This window comes from Varanus komodoensis, unplaced genomic scaffold (genome assembly GCF_004798865.1).
Source record: "Varanus komodoensis strain SLA01 unplaced genomic scaffold, ASM479886v1 scaffold124, whole genome shotgun sequence".
Classification (NCBI taxonomy): domain Eukaryota; kingdom Metazoa; phylum Chordata; class Lepidosauria; order Squamata; family Varanidae; genus Varanus; species Varanus komodoensis.
Genome location: NW_025335359.1, coordinates 195,175 through 214,568, shown reverse-complemented (window position 1 = coordinate 214,568; position 19,394 = coordinate 195,175). Strand labels below are relative to the sequence as shown.

Genomic DNA, 19,394 nt, shown 5'->3' with positions numbered 1-19,394 from the left:
TGGCTGTCCAAGAGCAGGCATTTTCAGTTGCGGCATTCAACTTCTGGAGTATCTTCTACAGACAGGCCTTGCTGGAGTCAGCCCTCACTGTCCCTTTGGAACTGGGCAAAGATCGCTTGCTGCCCCCAGGCTTTTAAAAAATTGCAGCTGGCTTCATTCTGTTGCTGTGATTTTATCCCTATGATACTCTGTTTTACTGATGATATCTGCTTTTCTTGTTGCAATTGTATTTTCGTTACAGCGAAGAGCTCTGTATAAATACCAACACATACACAGCACTCTACTCAGCTGAAAATGCTTCCTACCTTCATTCCAGTTCTAGGGTTCCCTCAGTTCTTTCTGAACTGCCCCTCTATTACTCTCTTCCTGAAATTAGACCAGACAAGGAACTAAAGGAGAGTCTGACCTTTCCTCACTGCTGCAGATTTTCTACTTGGCCAGGCTTTTGAGCAGCCATCACAGTAGTTTTAACCTTTGATTGATTTGTCTGGTTGTCATTGTCCACTCAGCCGATTTCATATTATTGCTATGGGGTTCTATTTGATATTGTTTGATGACTGCATTATCATCCCTGGGGAGCTAGTTAAACAAAAGGCTGGCTTGTAGTTTTGAATGGAAGTGAATAAATGGGAGCAGACAAAGCCAAATTTGCACAGCCCCAACCCTTCCAGCTGGGGTTGATAGCTTTCTGAGCAACCTCTGCCAGAAAGGTCACCTTGTTTGCTCAAGTAGGAGCAGGAATGATGCACCTAAGCAAACTTCAGCACAGCCTGAGGAATATCAGGATCTCATCACTGGCTGTAACAGAGGCTGCGTCCATCTGCAAGACATCTTATGACTCAAAGAGGAAGATGGTCTAGTCCAATGATGGCGAACCTTTTAGAGACCAAGTCCCCAAACTGCAACCCAGAACCCACTTATTTATCACAAAGTGCTAACACTGCAATAAAACCTGAATACTGAGGTTTTAGTTTAAAAAAACACGACTCATACATCAACATCTTTTGCCGTAAAAGAAAAGCACAATAACAGAGAGAAGAAGCCATGTTCACGTTCAGTAACTCCAAGTTGGGGGACACCGGGCTTGCTTGTGCCTGGGAGCATGCACTCCCTCCTTCCCTCCCTCCTCGCCCCCAAACCAGCCACCAGGAAGGCCCCAGGAGCTTCAGCGGCACTTGAAAGTCTACCGGAGGGGCGGAATGGGGAATGGGGGGAGAGAGACCTACGTAAACTAAAGGTGAGGAGAGGCTATCACTGATCCCTTCCACGCTTCCATTGGGATCTTCCTCAAGGCGCCCCCCATGGTGCTGCCAAGCCTTGGCGAGTGGGGTCGGGTGGGGAGGGGGTTCCCCGCCATGTGCCCACTCCTCTCGCTTTGCCGCAGTTCCAGCCTCCACTTTACCTCGTTTCAGCCTCCCTCTCCATGAAGTACCCTATTGATCCCGGGCGCCCTCTCTCCCCCTCCTCCTCACTCCAGCTGCTGCTGCTCCATGCTTTAACCTCATCGCTCGCTCCCTTTGCCCAGCTTCCCCCTCCCCCACAGCCACCAGGGCATAAGCCCGGGCTGGGAGCAGGTGCGCGGGCAGGGGGGACACGTGGCTGCCTGGCTGTGGCTGCTGAGTTGGCAGGGTCCCGCCACTGTGCTAGGAGGGTGGCTTGGGTGGCCACTCACATGCTGCAGGCCGGGAGGAGGAGGGTGCCGCCACCAGCGCTTGGCATGCCTGCTTACTGCTCACCTGCTCCCTTCCTGGCTCACCCGCCATGGCTGTTGCACCTGCCTCTGGCCACCTGTTCGACGCCGCCTCTTGTGGTGAGTTGTGGCTAATGAGTGATGTCATCACCTAGTGCCATTCTGAATATGTGCATGGCTGCTGGGGCGATGCTGGGGCGACTTGGCTCACGTGCCAACAGAGGGCACTGCATGCCCACTGTGGCATGCGTGCCCTAAGTTCACCATCACTGGTCTAGTCTGACAGTTGCTCTCCTGCCTGCCTCTAATTGCCTAACGTTGCTTCAGGTTTGTCTCTCTGTAGCATCATCTGTGGGTTGTTCATACTATGTTCATTATTGCACATCATCATCAATTCTATGTCAATGATAACATTCTTGGGATAGTTGCATACACATACAATTCCATTCTCAGTATTGTAGCATTTTAACTATTGTAGCACTCCCTTGCCTTTTGGTACTGTCCATGGGGTTTTCATGGCAAAGATACTGGAGTGGGTTGATAAAGGACCAAAATGGCAGGGACCTAACAGAGGGAGAAGAGATTAAGAAGAGGTGGCAAGATTACACAGAAGAACTAGACAAGAAAGAGTTTAATGTCCCTGATAACCACGATGGGGTGGTCACTGACCTTGAGCCAGACATCCTGGAATGTGAAGTCAAATGGGCCTTAGGAAGTCTGAGCAACAACAAAGCTAGTGGAGGCAACAGTATTCCAGCTGAGCTATTCAAAATCCTAAAAGACAATGCAGTTAAAGTGCTACACTCAATATGCCAGCAAATTTGGAAAACTCAACAGTGGCCACAGGATTGGAAAAGGCCAGTTTACATTCCAATCCCAAAGAAGGGCAATGCCGAAGAATGTTCAAACTACCACACCATTGCACTCATTTCACATGCTAGCAAAGTTATGCTCAAAATCCTGCAAGCTAGGCTCCAGCAGTATGTGGACCGAGAACTACCAGAAGTACAGGCAGGATTTTGAAGAGGCAGAGGAACTAGAGATCAAATTGCCAAATTATAGACCAGTGGCCAACATCCCGTTTCTGGGCAAGGTGTTAGAGCGAGTGGTGGTGGGACAACTCCAAGCACTCTTGGATGAAACTGATTATCTGGACCCATTTCAGTCCGGCTTCAGACCCGGGTACGGTACTGAATCTGCCTTGGTCGCCCTGTACGATGACCTGTGCAGGGAGAAGGACAGGGGGAGTGTGTCCCTGTTGGTTCTCCTGGACCTCTCAGCGGCTTTCGATACCATCGACCATGGTATCCTTCTGGACAGGCTTGCGGGATTGGGGGTCGGAGGCACTGCTTTGCAGTGGTTCCGCTCCTATCTCGATGGCCGGTTCCAAAAGGTGGTGCTGGGGGACTATGGCTCTGCGCCATGGCAGTTATGCCATGGAGTACCGCAGGGGTCCATTTTGTCCCCGTTGCTGTTCAACATTTACATGAAACCGCTGGGAGAGGTCATCAGGAGGTGTGGACTGCGGAACCATCAGTACGCTGATGATACCCAGCTCTACCTCTCGTTTTCCACCAATCCAGGTGAGGCAGTGGCTGTACTGAACCGGTGCCTGGCTGAGGTAATGGGCTGGATGAGGGCCAATAAACTGAAGCTCAATCCAGACAAGACGGAGGTCCTGTTGGTTGGTGGTTCTGGCTTTGGACAGGGTGAACTGAACCTTGTTCTGAATGGGGTTGCACTCCCTCTTAGGGACAAGGTTCGCAGCTTGGGAGTGCTCCTCGACCTGGAGCTTTCACTGGAAGCTCAGGTGACAGCAGTGGTGAGGAGCGCTTTCCTCCAGCTTCGGCTGATCCACCAGCTGCGCCCCTATCTGGAGTATGACTGCCTCGCAACAGTGACACATGCATTGGTGACTTCCCGTCTCGACTTCTGTAACGCGTTCTACGTGGGGCTACCCTTGAAGACGGTCTGGATACTTCAACTGGTTCAAAACAGAGCTGCCAGGCTGCTGACGGGGACTGGGCATTGTGTTCACATGACTCCAGTTCTCTGTCAGCTTCACTGGCTTCCCATTGATGTCCGGGCCCAATTCAAGGTGTTGGTGATGACCTATAAAGCCCTAAACGGCTTGGGTCCTCGTTACCTGAAGGAGCGCTTGCATCCATATATGCCCAGCCGCCCCTTGAGATCGGCGGGGGAGGCCCTTCTCCAGGAACCCTCCATGAAAGAAATTAGGAGGGTGGGTACTCGGAGGAGGGCTTTCTCTGCGGTGGCGCCTAAGTTATGGAACGCGCTCCCCAGAGAGGTCCGCCTGGCGCCGTCGTTATTTGTTTTTCGGCGCCAGGCAAAGACCTTTTTATTCAAGCGGCATTTTAACTGTTAACATTATTGGTTTTATTTGGCCAGGGCGGCTTATTTTATACTGTATTGTTGTATTTTAATATTTATATTTTTAATTTATATTATAATTATTTTAACTTGATGATGTGAGCCACCCTGAGGCTTTGGCGAATGGGGCGGCATAAAAATGTTTTAATAAATAAATAAATAAATAAATAAATAAATAAATAAATAAAAACATACGCTGGATCATGGAGAAAGCTAGGGAGTTCCAGAAAAACACCTACTTCTGCTTCATTGACTATGCTAAAGCCTTTGATTGTGTGGATCACAACAAATTGTGGCAAGTTCTTAAAGAGATGGAAGTACCAGACCATCTTATTTGTCTCTTGCGAAACCTGTATGCGGGTCAGGAAGCAACAGTGAGAACTGGACATGGAACCACTGAATGGTTCAAAATTGAGAAAGGAGTTTGGCAAGGCTGAATACTGTCGCCCTGCCTATTTAACTTATATGCAGAGCACATCATGAGAAAGGCAGGGCTAGAGGAATCACAAGTTGGAATTAAGATTGCCTGGAGAAATATCAACAACCTCAGATATGCAGATGATACCACTCTAATGGCAGAAAGTGAAGAGCCTCTTGATGCGAGTGAAGGAGGAGAGTGCAAAAGTTGGCTTGAAACTCAACATTAAGAAAACTAAGATCATGCCATCCAGTCCTATCACTTCCTGGCAAATAGATGGGGAAGAAATGGAGGTAGTGACGGATTTTATTTTCCTGGGCTCCAAGATCACCGCAAATGGTGACTGCGGCCAAGAAATTAAAAGATGCTTGCTCCTGGGGAGGAAAGCTATGGCAAATCTAGACAGCATACTAAAAAGCAGAGACATCACCCTGCCGAAAAAAGTTCATATAGTCAAGGCTATGGTTTTCCCAGTTGCAATGTATGTCTGTGAAAGCTGGACCATAAGGAAGGCTGAGTGCCAAAGAATTGAGGCCTTTGAATTGTGGTGCTGGAGGAGACTCCTGTGAGTTCCTTAGACTGCAAGGAGAGGAAACCAGTCAGTCCTAGAGGAGATCAACCCTGACTGCTCTTGAGAAGGCCAGATACTGAAGATGAAACTCAAATACTTTGGTCACCTAATGAGAAGGAAGGACTCACTGGAGAAGAGCCTAATGCTGGGAACAATTGAGGGCAAAAGAAGAAGGGGACAGCAGAGAATGAGGTGGCTAGATGGAGTCACTGAAGCAATCGGCGTGAGCTTAAGTGAACTCTGGGGGATGGTGGAGGACAGGAAGGGCTGGGGGAATGTTGTCCATGGGGTCGCAATGGGTCGGAGCGACTTCGTGACTAACAACAACAAGCACTTCCTTGAGCATTTTAAAAGAGCTACACAGCCAACTGTTACAGTTGTGCACACAAGTAGGACCACTTTTCAGTATCGTTTTTCTTTGACCCCTCCCTCCAAAAGCACAACTTGGAGAAGCAAGCAAGCTTCCTACAGGGCCACTTCCACTTCTTGCCTAGTAGAAGGGCATGGACATCCTCTCCCACCCATCACCTCCAAAATAGAAGGCAGATTGGTACCCCTCATGATGTCCTAGACAAGGGGTTTTTCGAATTCTAGTTAATGGTGATATGCACAGACCACCTCCTTGTGGTGGGAGAGCCATATGGTTTGACTCAGGTTCTGGGCTAAGAGCAGAACTTTTTGTGATTTCCATAACATCTCTGGATTACCTCAGAAATGCCAACATAAATGAGTTTCTGGCTGTGACTCTGTTTTGGGAGCTTCACAGAAAGCATTCCTCAACCTTGGGATTGTACCTCCTTCTGGAGCTTGTAGGCAGAACCCAAAGTTGCTTCTTCAGGGGGAACAAATGAACCCAGAAATCTGTCTACCTACCTACATGAGAGCAGTGACAGAAGCCCTAGCAGCCCCCTTTGGCCAGAAATTGCACAGGTCCCTAGATGATATTTACAGTAAGAAACACATTTCTGTTTTCCCCAGAGCTTCTCAGAAGGCACTCCTAAACCTTGGGACATAGCCAAGCAGCACAACATTCTCAGTATGGGTGGAACACCATAGAAGAGTGCCCGAAGCCACCAAGCCCAGGCATCAGCATCACTTTTGTAATGCTTGGTAAATGTATGTATAGATCCCCAAGTGGATGCTTAGCAAACGTCAATTATGAGGAAGTCCCTTTAAATGATACAGGAGCCTCTTTCCCATTTCAGGAGTAGGCTACTCTCCTTCCTGGGGGTTGTTTGCCCAGTGCCTGGTAAGCAACCCTGAAGAAAGCATCCAACCATCCATCAGGCCTACATCAAGTAAAGAAGGTTCTCCAAATTGTGTTGCAAACCTCATGGGTAGATTCCCTTCTGTGTGTTTGCAAAACGTCTAGTGACTGCTACCACTCTTTTAACCATTGCCTCTCAGCCTCCAGGCTAGTATTTAAGCTCCAGATAAAGGTGCACCACTGGCCCTTGCAGCAGTAAGTCCCTTCAGACAGGCAGCCTCCACAGATTCTGGTTGACAAGTTCCAAGAAACAAGGTCTGGTTAACCAAGAAGGTGCAATGAGAGTAAATTTCCTGTTTCTTTGTCATGCGGGGTAGCAGTGGAAAGGTTAGGAAAGCATATAGGAAACTGTTTGGCCATGGACATGCCAATGCATTCTACCTTGCTGGTGTAAGGAAATGAAACCTAGACAGGAAGTTTGGTAGTTGGGTATTCAAATGGACCCACACTTGAAGTTTGAACTGCCACTCTGATTCTTATATGGATATAAGACTGGACAGACTGCTACCCTGCTAGATATTCTGCCTGTACAGACTTTGGATATGTATCCATCCAAGACAGCATCTCTTTCACCAAGCAATTCACTGATGAAGGCTGAGTCCACCTCAGCCATGGAATTTCCCATCCTGATCAATATTGAAATGTATTCCATGAACTGAAGTGCTAGACAGTCTACTTCCACAGTCGTAGCAGTTGATACTCTTCGGCTTTTTCCTTTCCCACCAGATCCCTGGTACAACCTTGTGATCAGGTGGGTCCCCCAACCAAAGAGGCGGGTGTCCACTTCTTGCCAAAAGTGCCATGAATTCTCCCTTTTCAAGTCTCATTGGTTCCAGTCACATGTGATGTTCCTTCAGGTGAGTTTGGAATCTTCACCTCAATATCTGCCGCTTCAAAGTACTTATATAAAGCTGTTATTGCACTGATCTCTAGGTCACTTTCCCCATCTGACAAGGAAGAGGTAGCATATATACAGGAACCAGCTTTTAGGAGTTCCATAATTTTGCTTGACAGTTTGTTGACCAGCCTGCAAACAGAATTTGCCATGTTTGGATGGGCCTGCTCTGATTTGCGGACTTATAGTAAGAGTTGGGAAAAGACAGAAACAGGCAGCCTTGGATGTTATCACTAGCTGACTCATCAAGTGTGTGGGCTTCTCCATCAGCTCAAGTTCATGGGGAAGCATTAGCTAGTTAAAATAGAGAAAATAGGATGCTGGAAGGGTTGGCCTTAAGCAGGCCTGGATCTCCACTCCCATCTCCTATGAGAGTTTTTCTTTCTCACTAGACTCAGTGGATGAGTCAATTCACAGAAAAGCCTCTGAGCTGCTGAAGACCCTTTCTCTCATTCCCGCCATTACCAGTGGAAGAGAGATCTGCAAACCTTCTACCTGCCATGTGTGAGAAAAGAAAGAAGCTGTACAGCCTGGCATGGCCAGCTGGAGGGTACTGGAAGAAGCACTGCCTTGGAAATCTGCTGGTATGCAGGGCCCTGCACAGGAGGAGAGGGGCCTGCACAGCTTTTCCCAAGATGGTACCACCCAATCTGCTGGCTGCCAAAGACACCCATTTCCCCCCACTTGTCTCTGATGGGAGATTGAAGCCAGGCCCATCACTGGAGAGAGTGATGTGTGGTCTGAGAAAGTGGCCCCTGATTCAAAAGGGGGATCAACCAGGTAATGTGAGCACCCACCTTGTCTTTTTGCCTCTGTGTGCACACACACACACTCATTTCATCACCCTGAAAACCAGTTTCTCCATCTTTCCTTACTTTTGTTTTAAACAGCTAAATGGGACATTGTACTAAGTATGCATGCTAAATTCATAAATCCTTTTTTTAAAGAGTCACTGTTTATAGAAACTTCAACATGTCTCAATTATCATGAGGAACATCAGCTGCTCTTAAAATATACTTCTTCTCCTTTTCCCATTTAATTTTACATCTTTTACTGAATCTTGAAAATGGTGTCTTGGGTGTTCAGAAGGCATGTCACTTCTCCCTGCCCCAGCAAAACACTCCTTCAACACAACCTACCCATTACCTGCCATCCTGGACTATTGAGCTCCTTTCCATCCAGATGCTGTGACTCCTTTAAAATGGCTTCACCCAGTTGCTTCCCCCCCTCCACACACACACACACACACACACACATTCAGTTAGGTCCTGTTTAAAAAAAACTGTGCATTCAGCAGCAGAGCAGGGCTGTCTGAGATGCTTGCCTTTACAAGTCTCATGGTGTGATGTCCAGGCTTAGAGATGTACTGCTTGCACCTTGCTTAGCTTCTGGGATTCTAGGGCAAACAATAAGTGATGTCTGCTTCCTTTTAACTGGTGATGGGCTGTTCAAGAAGGGGATGGCCCTTTCAAGGTTGATACTGACATTCACATGACAAAGAATGGGTGGTTCTTTGCTCCTCCGGACCAGGTTGGACAGGATGGATGGTGCTATTTTTTCAGTGTAAACAGCAGCTTAAGGGTTTGAGCTGAACTGGGATCAGAACAAGTGCAAAAGCAAATGTTCCCTTAGTTCTCTTCATTGGAGTCCAAATCTTGATAGCGGGCATGCCTACTATTTAATCTTAAACCAATGTATACCATTGCTAATTGTGTGAATGGAGTCTAGTTTGGCCCTGAGTTGGGCTCTGCTCCCAGCAGGACACTTAGTTGGAGACCTGCTCTGTAGTCAGCTGCACATATCCATGCATTCAAGGCTGGTATGCCCTGCATGCACAGGAGACCGCTGACTAGCCAGGCTGAGGACATTTCTCTGTGTGCCCTACCTCAGCAGCAGCTTTTTTAGAAAGCATCACACAGACAGAGGCACTGGGGCCAGGGAGACAGAACTTGAGGCAAGACTGAGTCCAAATTCCAAAGCAAGGTTTAATGGCAAGTCCAAGACATACTCATGGTACAGGCTGAGGTCAGGAACCAGGAAGACAGCGGTGCTGGTACCTTGAATAGGATCACTGGACAGGATACACAGCAAGAGGCAGGCAAAATGCAGGAGCTGAACCACAGGTAGTAGGCAGCCCTGCTTTGCTGAGACAACATGGCAAGGCAGGAACGAAATGCATCAAGGGTCAGCAAGGTACAGGAGCTAAACTACAGCTGGCAGGAAGACCTGCATGGCAAGGGTAAGGCAGGATACACAGCAAAGCAAGGCATGACATGGGAGGAAAAGATACAAACAGTGAGATAGGATACAGGTTGGGCAAGTGGCAGGCACGGCAGCAAATAGAGGGACCTGTGATGCTGAAGCAACATGGCAAGTCAGGAGACATGGCAAGATGCAGGGGTAAGCACAGTGCAGGCATGGCAGCAAACCTGTGTTGCTAAGGCCAGTTCTGGAGGGAAGAGCTTGCTCTTATCTCTCTCCCCACATCCCCTGCCTGAATTCCCTGATGGCACTCATGGGAGCTCCAGCAGGGCCTGAGGCTGATCCTGCAAATGTGCTTGTTCTGGTTCTGGCCACCAGAGCAGTCCAGATCCTGACACCCATCAGCATGAAACAGGAGTATTAGATAATCAATGGAACTCATGGAACTAGCTGAAAGCCTATGTGTGGGAATGCCCCCCCCCCCCCACGTGCCACTAGGATTGTGAGTGCTGGAGCTGGCCCAAGACATTTTGCTACCCAAGACCAAGGACAAGAAGGCAGCCTCCACCATTCTACATACAAAAGCCAACCAGGCTGGCAGGTGAAAATGTCCTTCAACCGAGCAGCACGCTGCACTCCACCCAAGCGCAGCAGCTGACAAACACAGCTGTGCTTTCGGCCCCACACCACCTCTGCCCACCCACAGTAGCTATGGCCTGAGGCTGCTGGCTCACCTTGCGTTATAGGAGGGCTGGCCCCAGTGAGCAAGGGAGTGTTAAAGAAGGTAAGAAGGAAGAACTCGAATGCCACAAGTGATCCTGAACAAATGCCCTTGGAGGACATGTTGCCTTTACTTCAAGGCTCTGCTGTTACAATATACAGTCACTCTTGTCAAGGGTGAACTAGCATTTTGTCTGCTTGATTTCATACCCTCCACATGCATGGGGGAAAGCCTTGGCATTTCGGGAAGAATGCCACACATAGTGCAGGAAGGGGGAAGGAAAGTATGTGGTCTGAGCTGTTTGCTGGTGGTAGAAAGAAGCAAGTTTCTAGTTTCGAGGCTGCAAGGAGTGGGACTGCAAGGGAAAAAGTCTAGCTGAGCTTCACAGGGCCAACTGCAGCTGGCCACACCCCAACCCCTTCCTGGGGGTGGGGGCAAGGAAGAGGAAAACTGGATTTTAATAAGAGTCTTCAGCTGGCATGAAAGAGCCAATTGTGTGATCTTGCCGAACTCCCAGAGTCCACTTTTACAATGAGGCCCCTTCAGCTGGCAAACCTGGGGCTGCCACCTTCTGCCTACGGGCCGGTCTCGTGCATAGCTTTGAGCAGGGAGTTCTGCAGATACAGCACATCATGCCCACCCCAGGGCTCAAAAGTGAACAATGCTGCCCCTAGCGAAGAAGGGGGAAGCTTTGGGGAGTCCAGCACTTGCTGTGGGGTTTGGGGGGGGGACCCTTCAGTGTTGCTGGGGGCAGAGCAGCATCTCTGCTGGAAGAGATTCCTCCACTTGAGCTGAACCAGGGCAAAAGAACAACATCACTTTGTGCAGGGCTTTCTAGAGCAATCAGCAATTGTTGCCTGAAATAGTCTGGGGTAATAGATATGAGTACCCTCTGTTTCTGTGACCCTGAGAACCAGGAAATGATATTCTAAGACGGGGGTCCTCAAAATTTTTCAACAGGGGGCCAGTTGAAAGGCGGCAGCAGTGGGCGCGGGTCAGTGAGGTGGGGGTGCCCACGGGCATGGGCCGGTATGGTGGTAGCAGGCATGGGCCGGTATGGTGGTAGCGGGCGCACGCGGCGAGGTGGCAATGGTGAGGTGGCGGCTTGCTCACTCGGAGATCTCCGAGCAAATCCAAAACAATCTCCGAGCGAGCGAGCGAGCCACGGTGGCGCCAGCGGGCGCGCAGGAGGCGATGGGTTGGCTCCCTTGCTCAGAGATCGTTTTTCTCTGAGTGAGTCCAAAATGATCTCCGGGCGAGCAAGCCACCGCCTCGCCGTGCACGCGGTGTGAGGCAGGCCAGATAAATGGGCATGGCGGGCTGGAGCCAGCCTGTGGGCCGTAGTTTGAGGACCCGTGCTCTAAGACAACACTGCCCTGAAGGCAGACTTCTAGAATGGCCAGTTGGGGTCTGACTGATGATGAGGTGGAGAAAAACATTTTCTCAGGGTCCTTCTATTTGAGGCTTTTCTGGCTTCTTCATGAAAAGTTATGAGGGATCCACACATGCCAATGTGTCCCCACAATGTTTCCTTTGTTTTTTCTTACCATGTTGTTTCATTAAGATGGAAAGGATGGCAGTACTGCCCAAGGCCTTTGCATGGCCCTTCCATCTGGAAGTTCTCTCAGACTGACCAGACCGACGGGAACCAAATGCTGCAAGAGCTTACAAGCCCTAACCATAGACATTCCTGCCTGGCCATTGTTTTCTGAATGCCCTCATGCTGCTAACAAACCACTTCTTGCACAAGAAACATTCTACCAAATTCATATTTATAAGTATAGCCTGCAAACAAGAAACAATCATACAAAATGAACCCAACTGCATATTTTGCACTGACCAGCTCCATTTAATCTGAGAACATTGTCTCTAGTTTCTTTGTGCAAGAAATTGGCTTCTAGTTTATTAGCTCAGTATTTCCAAAGCTTCCACTGCAAAATAATTTTCAAAGCATGTCTGGGCCATTGCTTCTCTCATATATAATTGTAATCTTGTAACTAAATATTTATCTGCATTTTATCCTCTTCATTTGAGTTTCAAACCCAAGTGCAGTCCTTTGCATTAATAAAAATGAAGACACAATTTGCATGTTCACATACATTATTTTAAATAATTGGCATAAAATATTCCTAATTATCATTTGAATCCTCTTTTAAAGACACACAGCTCTGCCAAATTTGACTGCAAAGAAGCAGCTACCCCAAAATATTGCTGTTTCCCTTGGGATGGACCTGATCAAGCAACACAGACATGGCTTCTACAGCAGCCTCTCTCAATATGGTACTCTCCAGACGTGCTAGTTTACAACATACATCATTGCCAGCCAGCAGAATCACCAATGCCATGGTGGATGAGGATGGTAGCAGCTATAGTCCAACAAAGCTGGCCAGTGCCAGGCTGGGGAAGGCTGCTATGTGGGAACTCCAGACAATGCAGGGGTTGAGCACTGAGCTTCACAGTTAGCTGGATCCCTTTCAAAACCATGATCCAACCTAGTCTGAGGAACGGATGTTTTGGGGTACCATGGAAGTTCTTTGGTGGACCACAAAATGCTGGCTTGCTTGTAACTCTGATTAAAAACCCAGGCTTGCTCAACTCATGGGAAGCAATCTGTTTCCTTGTTGGGCCATCCTGAATAGTGTCCCAGAGAAAGGGATCCTGGAGTGTAGATAACCAGACTTGCTCAGTTGCCAGAGAAGCAAAAGCTGATACAGAATGAGTGACTGAAAAAATCAAACTAAGGAAAGGTTTTCACAAAGCTGGATCACTCTACCAAAGAAAGGGTTTGGTTGGAACCTCCTACCAAAGGAATTCCCTTGCCACTCCCTCCTCCAGAGGGCCCGAAGAAATCACAAACACAAACTTCTTTGACTGACTTGCAGGATGCATTTGGGCTAAAATCTAGTTGTACTCTTGGGCTAAGACCCTCTGCTCTGGGAAGGTGCATGCAGCCAATTCTCCTGGCTTTTAGAATCTCAGCACCACAACCATCTTGTGACACACAGCACTATTGTGATACATTAAATCTCCCAAGAACCCATAACTTCCACCTCATCTTCTTCTACGTTATGATACTCTTTATGCTATACTCTTTGAAGTGACTGGTTTTCTGGTATCACTACCAGCCATCATCTATTAGCTGTGCCCAATTAGAGTTTAAACCTCACACAGAAGGCTGTTAATTAGTTAATTGCTAATCACCTTCTAATCGGCTCACTGTTCCCCAGTTGTGATCCTCCAATGACATCAGATAGAAGGTCGCAAAAACAGGGTAAGGTCAAGACACAAAAGGCTGTTCCAGGCACACCCAGCCTTTCCCTCACAAGTCCCCACCACAACACAAGGTCTTCCCCACTGTGCCCCCAGAGAAGCTAAATGCAGCAAGGACACAATCCTATGCCAGTTTAGCCTCAACCATCAAAGCTGGAACATTCTGGGAGTTACGGCCTTTTTCTTAAGGTGTATAGGATGGCACCTCAGCAGTCCATATCAACAGCCATGCTGTACCCTCACAGATCACCAGGTGCTGTACACCTGGAGTGGGCAGATCTGCATAATTTGTGGTAGATCAGCTAGAACATCTGTCTCCTATTCATTTTACAATACTGGCAACAGCATGCCTTGCCCATCCCCTTAAAATTATACTGTTCAATTTAAAAAAGCTTAATAATGAGGAGTGAATTTTGGTGCACAGCTACTGCAAGCTGCATTCAGATCTGATACTCAAAACACATTCTGGGCTCAGAATTCTTTAAATCTATTTTCTCTGCAAATCTGAATTTCACCCAGCCCTACTTACAGCATAGAATGCAAACCTTGAGGCAGCCTGCCCCAACTGGGTGCCCTCGAGGTGTTTTGGACTACAACTCCCATCCAGTTGAGGAAGGCTGCCTTAAGTTAGGGGACCAAGCCTTTAAGCAACAGTTTGTCCCAGGCCACCCAAGGAGAGAGGCGTGTCTATGGCTGTCTTCCAAAGTGCTGCTGCACAATACCACTGGATACAAAGGAGTAGTTGAGTTTCTGCGCAGACTCAAAAGGGATGCTTTAAAACATGCACTGCTATTAGCATCCAATGTGCTCATTTCACAGGACCAAAAGGAGTGCATTCCCCTTTCCATGGGCAATTCAGCTCTAGAACATCTCCAGTGGGTGAATGTCCAGCCTGGAGACAATATCATCATGACAGACTTGGCCAGCAGCATTTCCTTAGGACTGGGATGGGTCACTTGCAATAGCTCTCCAGAAGTTCTGACCTACACTTCCCATTTCCCATTCTCTTTCACCATTAGTTATGGTGACTAGGGCTGCTGAGAGCTGTCAGCCCAAATGTTTGGAGGCCCACAAGCTGCTCATCCCTGCCTTAGGCTGCTGACCCCCAGAGACCCCAGATTCATTCCTCACTATATAACCCACCTCTGCTGCACCTCACTTCAAGGAAGGCGCTTTCGCCATTGGTCCACCCTACCCCCTCCACGATGGAGAGAAACAGCTGTTATTAAGCCACAGCCATTGAGCTTGTCTATGCCTGAGCAGGGACCAGAGGTCAGGCAGGCAGTAAGTCACGGCAAAGGGACAGAGGATCTCTCTGGGCACCACAGGGAAAGATACTCTTCCCCACCCTCACCCATTCCTCCACTTTGCTCTTCAGCCCACCATCCTGGGATTCCTTTCTCCCTTTCCCAAACATTATAGATCTAATTTCTGGGGGTTCCAGCCCACCTACAGACCACAGCTGCTCTCCTGGGCACCTCAGGGCACAGTGTTTCCAAAGATGTCCCTTTTTTTATTATTATTATTATTATAACATTTCTATGCCGCCCCTTGCCGAAACCTCGGGGCGGCTTACAACATGATAAAATACATTGAAATACAATAGTACATAATAAATTACCCTTCCCAACAAGAGCCTCTTCAGCTCAGCTAAGCACAGTTAGGGTGACTCTCAGTACTGACCTTATTTTGGGGCATACATGAGGTCAAAAATGGCAGAGAGCAAAGGACTTATCGAGAACATTTAATGCTTGTACAAACAATGCACAAGAAACTTGCATAAGATGTAGTAAACTTCCATTGTTTGATGGCGACAAACAACTGCAATAAACCCTAACTCTTCCCACACATTTGGGCCTCTCATTTTCGTTCTCTCTCCCTTCTTAGCCCAGTTCCACAGTTTCCACCAGGCTTTTCTCCTTACCCCTCTTTTCTTGCATGCACCTCAGCAGCACATTAAGCAGTGAGAAGATTTCACCTAAATGCAACCTCAAGAGGCACCCTTCTTTGTAGCTGTTCTGTGGGTCCTCCTGGGTAGAGGCCGAGATGAGGTGCCTTCCCTTTTGTCCACTAAAACAGCATGTTAAGCCTCTTCCAGCCTTGGGGCCAAATCCCACTCAGGAGAAGCGTTTGGAGGTCACATTCCAGTGGTGGGCAGGGCCAATAATAAAAGTGCTGGGGCCAAAACTTCCAACAAATTTACCTTGAAGCACTTGCTACCAGTAACTCTGCCACAGGGGAAGGATTTGAAGATTTCAAAATGAGGTGAAAACAGCAACAATCCACTACCATATGATCCACAGTCAGGGAACGTGGTTGGGGACAGAAAAAGGGGTGCAGCCTTTCAAGGAACTCTGGAAGGTCAGACTGGGGACCTAGAAGGCGACTGAGGCCTATCCCTGAGTTTCTGCAGCCCTGCATGGAAAGAAATACTTCCAGCAACTAAGTGAACATTTGACTGGAACTGGCAGAACCCTGTTGTATCTATGAGCATAAGCTACATGTTTACACCAGGGAAATTGCTACTGCTCACCTCTTCCTGGGTTTTCAGAACTCTAGAGCAGTTTTATCTCAAAACCTATCCAAAAGACTGCGAGAGTACAATTGCAATCCAGCCTCACACTGTTTTTCCAAATGCGCTGCACATAAACAGAGCAGCAGGGAATGTACTCTGCATCCCAGAGCCAGTTCTCAGCATTCCATCTTGACATTGGCAAGATTCCTCGGGTCTGATGTGACCGAGGGATGTGCAGACAGACTCAAGCCAGCCTTGACAAAATCTTTTTGGGACACTGTAAAAGTATGTGTTCCTCTTTTGATACACTCAGTTCCCTGGGGCAGCAAGGAGACTTTCCCCCACTCAGTGGGATACCCAAATACCTTTGTAAAAATGAAGTCCTGCATTTGGCAGTAACACTAGCCTTATTCAGGTGGACACCTGCTTGTGTGTGGGTGCTTAGAAGCATATGGGCACCTACATAAACACTGTCCTGACATCTCCCTAAGCCCAGCTTCTGGGCAGACCTTTGTACGCTGAATGAAAAGGTCTGAAGAGGGTTCTGTCAGCAGGTTCAGCTGAATGGCCAACAGAGTTTCTGTGATGCTTTCCTTATCTAGATTTCTAATGGCAGGAGCTCAGTAAGTGTGTTCAGCTGAATGCACTGGCAGAACCCTCTAGCCAGATGTGAGGGGATACAGAGGGCGGGGTGAGCTATGTGGCCACATCCCTGTACCCAGCTTAGCCCCACTTGTGAGTGGGACAAAATCTCCCACCCCGGACTGGGGATATTCTGGCATCAGTTAATAGATTCATCCCAGGCTGTGGGGTGGGTGCTCAGCCATGCGCTTGAGACATTTTGCATCTCCTATCCTGCAGTGGGGTCTTTGAAATAGACAGAACCATGTTCAGGTAACACAAATGGAAGCATGTCCAGAAAACTCTCCCACTTTTTCTACAGCTGGCGGGAGTCAGCACCACAGCAAGGTGGCAGGCAGGCCGTCTGTGAGGCCTGTTCCATCTGCCTCCCAAATACAGCACAACAGGTGCTGCTGCACTTACCTAGCACACAGGCAACCCTGTAGGACAATCATAGCTGATAGCTGTTGCCTCCTTGTTAAAGAGTAGTTGTACCTAACTGGAGAACTGGGTGGTGATGGCCATGCATTTTTTTTTTCTCCTGGCACAGAATCAAGTGTGAGAATACTCAGCCCTGCTAATCAAGGCAAGACACTATTCCTCACTTGATTTGAGTGCTAGGAAATGACAATGCATGCCTGAAGTATCCTTATGTTCTTTGCAAGGGAGAAGGATGGGGACGAAACTAGATCTAGTTGTCTCTGTTCAGAGCGACCCTTTGGTTTGCCTACCGCTAGCTGCCTGTGCTCCATGCCAACAGTCCCAAAGGGGACCAGCCACCACTGCAAGAAAAGACTAGAGGAATGTAAGAAGTACCAACAACTCTATACAAAGAAGTTACCCTGACCAAATCTTTGTGTTCCTCTGAGTGTCTTCAATACTCAAGAAGGCCAAAAGAGATCCTTGAAAAGCAGCGGAGAGCAATCTTTTGAAATATGGCTGGCGACGGGACACAGAGCTGCCCAGCCTGCTCTCGTCTTCTCTAGGATGGTTACCCAGATGTTCTCAATTAAGCCTCACTCTCTCCATGTACCCCCCCACCCCAGCTGGCTTCTTTCCGGGGACGCAACAGACATCCCCCGCCCCGTTTTTCCATAGCGTGGAGAGAGATTTGACAGGAGGCCTGGCCTTTTCCTCCACCCTTTCTTGTTTTAAATCCTCTCATTCCTCTGGTGAACTTCCAGCCCTGAGATGTTTATTTGTTCCTGCCCCACTGATTCTTGTGGGCAGAGAACTTGAAATCCAAGATCCCTTCCCTGGAGGTCCCAAAGCAAAGAGCTGCCAACGTCAGCCTGACAGGCATAAGGAGCAAGAGGAAGGAAGGAAGATGTATAAAGTGGAAAACAACTTCAAAAACCAGAGTTCTGACTCCCAGCAAGTGAGCTCAGCACTCCCTTATAGCAAACAGCTGTAGATGACCACACTATTCCCCCTCCCTTTCTCCAAACCTAAAAACAGGCTCTGAGAACTGCAAGGCAAATCAGAAAAAAAAAGTGGGGGGTGGCACAGATGTTGTTTGTCGTTCTTTTCAGCAGGCTTTCCAGCATATTTGGGAGGTGGGGGAAGAAATGGTGTTTTAAATTAAAGCCATAGCCCAGAAAGAACAGATTTGGGGATTTGCTTTGTTTGAAGACTTCTCCGCCAACTGCAGGGCTTTTTGCGGCGGTGGTGGCTGTTTTGAGACCCACCAAATCCGAACGACGCTCGCATGTCTCCCGGGAAAGAAGGGCGGTAAGAGACCGATGCTGGCTCATCTGCCCGTCAGAGAGAGCAAGAGTGAAAGGAGCCCGACGAGGAGCCCAAGAATCCTTGACCCTCCCGAACTTACCCAGAGTGGGGGATTGCTTCCCTCTTGCCTTTCCACACTGGTTTCGGGCTCCCGCCTCCGTCGACAGATGACTCCCTAGAATCCGAGGAGGGGAGAAGAAGGGAAAGAGGCAGTTGAGATGTCGAAGTTTGGAGTAAGCCTTGGACGGGACGACCCCTTATAAGCCCGGCGGTGGGGTGGGGAAGCGGAGCATCTTGCGGCTCGCTTTGCCCTCCCAACCAAGCTCGGGAGCGCCAGCGCGGTACCTTCTCGACTCTCCCGCCGGTCAGCCAGCGGTGCGCCACTCCCGGCCCCAGCGGAGACTCCCTGCCTGCGAAGCGGGCTTGCCGACCCGGGTCCCCGCGGGCGGGCGGCTGCCTGGCGCCCCGCCCCTACTCCGCTGAGGCCACGCCCTCCCCGTCGGAAAGGGGCGGTGTCGCGCCAGTCTCGGGGTGCGAGAAAGGGAATCCAGGAGCGGGATGCTTTGGCCCCACCTTGGCGAGCGCCGGAACGAGCACCAAGACGTACCGAAGGTGCTGCTTGTTCACGCGACGGTAAAGACTCTGGATTATAGTGGGGGCGGGCATCTTGTGGACTGCAATTTCCATCAGCCCTGGCCAGCCATGGCACGGAATGAGGGGACTCGCAGTACATCAACAGCTGGAGGCCTCCACATTGCCCCGCCCCGCCGTTGAGGATGCACGCCTGCGGGAGAAGGCGTACCGCCGCGTTTAGCCGGATCACTGCATTGGCTGGGCTGGACCGATCACCTCTGCAGGAACGGGCACCTTAATCCAAGCATAGTTGCAGAGACACGAGTGTAGGCGACGGTGCCCTTGTCAGGCAAACCTCCCCTTGAGGGCGCGTTCCTGCTGTCTAAAGGAGGAGGAGGACTGCCCGGTGTATTACACAGTCTACTGCTGCTTAAGCCAAGACAACCTTGGTATACACCTGAATTGCGGGCAATGAAGCAGGTTGGGAGACAGCTAGAGCGTAGGTGGAGGAAATCACGGGATGAATCTGACT

The 19,394-nt window shown here is 49.1% G+C and overlaps 1 protein-coding gene across 1 annotated transcript in view; it reads right to left on the bottom strand.

Moving 5' to 3' along the window:
• KANK2 (KN motif and ankyrin repeat domains 2) overlaps positions 1-18,699 on the bottom strand; it is an 86,211-nt gene extending 67,512 nt beyond the window's left edge. Inside the window, exons 1-2 of the mRNA XM_044422273.1 lie at positions 18,635-18,699; positions 18,390-18,464 (exon numbers count right to left, since the gene is read on the bottom strand). The gene's annotated coding sequence lies outside the window, so the exon portion shown is untranslated. The remainder of the gene's footprint in view (positions 1-18,389; positions 18,465-18,634) is intronic.
• Between the last annotated feature and the right edge of the window lie 695 nt (positions 18,700-19,394).